Genomic DNA, 3,638 nt, shown 5'->3' with positions numbered 1-3,638 from the left:
ATATATATATATATATAAAATCAGCCTTCTTTAGAAGACATTGCAAATTCACCATTTCTCTGAATGTTTAGATGTTTCTTTTGATCTTATATCAGGCAAATTCAAAATATGCAGTGGCTACTTAGAAGAATAGAGACTTAGATAGTTCCGTATTTAAATGCCATCTTATTCTCATCTTGTGCAGTGATATTTGTAGCTAGCACTTATATATGTTGTGTACATAGGACGCAGTTCCGTTACAGCTCGGGTTTCAAAAGTTCCACAACTGTTCAGCATTCTGCTAAACAGCCCCTGAGATTTGCGAGGTGTAGGTGTTGAGGTTGTCAAAGAGCGTCTGGCCAAATTTTTGATCTGATATTTTGAGAGGAACCCCACGTCGTGGCAGGAGGGAGAAGAGAGTGCAGCTCCATCCAACTCGTTACTTTCACCAGAAGCTGTCGAGGAAAGAAAGCCATACACACTGAAAGGCGATGCTGCTGCCTGGCCCCAGCTTCTACCTGGAACCTGTAGAAGACAAAGGTTACTGAGAAATGGTTAAACACGTCTGTCTAATTTGTATCTCATTTTCCTTTCTAAAATGTCAAAGCCTGGGACCATGTACCAGGTATACTATCAGGTATACTATCAGGTATACCAGGTATACTATCTTTTATCTTTTATTTGTTTCAGTAATTTTTCACTGCGGCCATGCTGGTGCACTGCTTTGAAGGGTTTTAGTCGAACAAATAGACCCTAGGACTTATTTTTTTAAAAGCCTTGTACTTATTCTGTCATTCTCTTTTGCTGAACCGCTATGTTACAGGGACGTAAACATACCGACACCGGTTTCCAAGCGGTTTAGTGGGACAAACATAGATACAAAGACTCACACACATATAATAATACATATACCACGAGCTTTTTTCAGTTTCAGTCCACCAGATCCACTTACAAGGCTTTGAGTCGTCCCGAGGCTATAGCGGAACGCATTTGTCCAAGATGCCACACCTGCACCTATATCAATTCATTTTGAAATAATTTCTGTGGAGACTTCTAACAGTTCATAGCACAGCTAGTTAGTGGTAAGTCTCAAGCGGTGATATCAATCACAGTTATACGAGCGGCAACGAGCATGGTATATGTTTATGGCTGAAATGTGGCTACACAACAACTTTAATAATTACCGCAATATACATAGCAGTGTGATATTTCCACTTCTGATATGATTACCTACGCAATGTTCACACCCCAAAGCAACATAACTCACCAACAGTAATAAATATAAACATTACAGCGCAGTCTGCACTTCAAATCTCGTCTGTGATGTAATAAATAACAACGGAATGTCGTCCATTTTGTTACAGTTTACAGACTGTAATTTACAAAAACTTGAAATAAAATCGTGTGATGATACTTCACTGTCTGGTTTGTGTTTCATCACTTCCGCTGTTTATGTGCTAGATCGGCCTGCTAGAAGTAGCAACAAGTTATCCTAGTCCTAATCGTTCGCTTAAGAAATGACAGAGAATATACGAAGACAGTTGCTATTTATGCCATTCTATATAGGCTGATCTTAGGCCATAAACAATCCTAGCTAATTCATTTAAACCCTATTTGAATCAGATTCTATAGTTTTAAGTACATATTATACAGAGTTACAGTTTGTTAACGTAAAATATTGGCGAAAAGACACATTCCTTTTAGCTTCAGAGTATTACAATTTAGTTTGATTACTATTTAGGCGTTCTGCAGGCTTAGTTTACGAACACGAAATCCATTTACATAACAACGATCTCATTTCAACCGTTCAAATAACATGTTTGCTAAGTTTCAACAGGCCATCGTTATTACCAGGGAAGGTTCTGTCTTCACATAATCTATGGAGACGGAATCAATGTAAATAGCTTTTAACGATGAGTCTTCCTGTCATCCTCGCTTGTTATCAACTTCTGTCTATCCTCACACTTAAATTGGAGACATGAACCACTTTTAGATACTATCAACTCCTTAACGATTCTGTACTTTGTCATTTCCTCTCGAACCCCATCGTTTTGTCTCTTCTACAACTCCTTTCCTTACACTTATTGCGGTAAATCTATTCACTATTTTGTTTCCAAATGCTTTCGTCCCACATTCATCTTTCATTTGGTCCCCTAAGCGACCACCACTTCGGCGGACACTATGATGCATCAGAAACTAAAATGCTATCTTTATAAGCTTCGACATCGTGTGTGTGTACTGGAACCATTCTTGTTCATACTGGTGTTGGATTGTATTATAAGGATCTGAGGGGTCCAGTATACGAGCATCAAATGGGGAAAAGGAAAATACAAAAAGCTTGACTTCACTAACGATCTAGGTTTCCTTAGTGCCTTACGTATGGTAAACCAAGGACTGAATCCCAGTTACAGCAACATCTGAAGGGCTAGTTTTCATATCAGCGATGAAAAAAACCCAAATGACGATTATGGTTGAGACACAATAGAAACAATTCTTGCTGGAGGGCAAGATTATGAAGATCCTTATCTCCTTCGTGCACCGTGGTCGTAATATCACTAACGATGGAAACTTAGAAACTGCCGCAGGGAAATAGTTCTACGATCTGTCGTCAGGTATCTCTAGATGTTTCCAAGCATCTCTGTCTATTTTATCCAATTCCTACATCAAACAAGGCATCAGACCTGCCTGTAATCATTCACTCTTCATGCTGACGTCCATTTATTTCACTAAATGTACGGTCTTGTGAATCTCTTCTCTCAGGAAAGAATATATAAATTTCTCTGATGGGAATTTACTATGAAGAGATCAGTATGATCCACGTGGTTTCGCAACGTCGAGGCTTCTAGTTCAATCTCACTAAACGGTACCATAGACAAACGTATCCGATCAAATCCTTGTACACGTAAGCTCGATCGCCAATATGACCAAGGAAGCCATTCAAACGCATGGCTGGGAAGTCATGCTACACCCGCCGTACTCTTCTCATTTGGCACCAACGAATTTCCACCTCTTTCGATCTCTTTCAAGTGCTAAGCGCAGAATTTCGTTCAATACTGATGCAGAATTGGGATCGTGGTTGGATCAATTTTTCGAGTCGAAATCGGATGATTTCTACCAACAACGTATTGAAAATCGTGTTGAACGTTGGGAACAAGTTGTAAACAATAAGGGTGAGTACATTATTGATTAATTATTTGTTATTTGTTATTAACCCATTTAAAAAATTTAAATTTAAAAAAAACGGCAGGAACTTAGTTGCCAACCCAATACATAATTTCGTGGCAATGTCTTTTAATTTATAACAACAATGATGAAAAACCAATCAATACATTTATGATTAATTCTGGGTAAGAGAGGCAAGGGAGACAACACTATAGTAGAAATTGCGTAAAGTGATTTAAATATAAAATGCAGCGAAAATTAGAGATCTTTTGTCGTTATGGTAAATGACAACTTTAGCGATATGTTCCAGTCGCATGAGACCTCATTAAGAAGCAGTATAACCGTTGCTATCAAGTTGTTGATGACTAGAGAGAGTAAACGATAGACACTGAAGCTGCAACTAAATTCTACAACAATAAGAACATCAGAAAATTTTTGCAATGACAATTAACATTAGATCGGGAACAATCACAAATAATATATATGTATGTATATAT

This window comes from Octopus bimaculoides, chromosome 15 (genome assembly GCF_001194135.2).
Source record: "Octopus bimaculoides isolate UCB-OBI-ISO-001 chromosome 15, ASM119413v2, whole genome shotgun sequence".
Taxonomy (NCBI): Eukaryota; Metazoa; Mollusca; class Cephalopoda; order Octopoda; family Octopodidae; genus Octopus; species Octopus bimaculoides.
Note: the sequence above shows the minus strand (reverse complement) of the source record.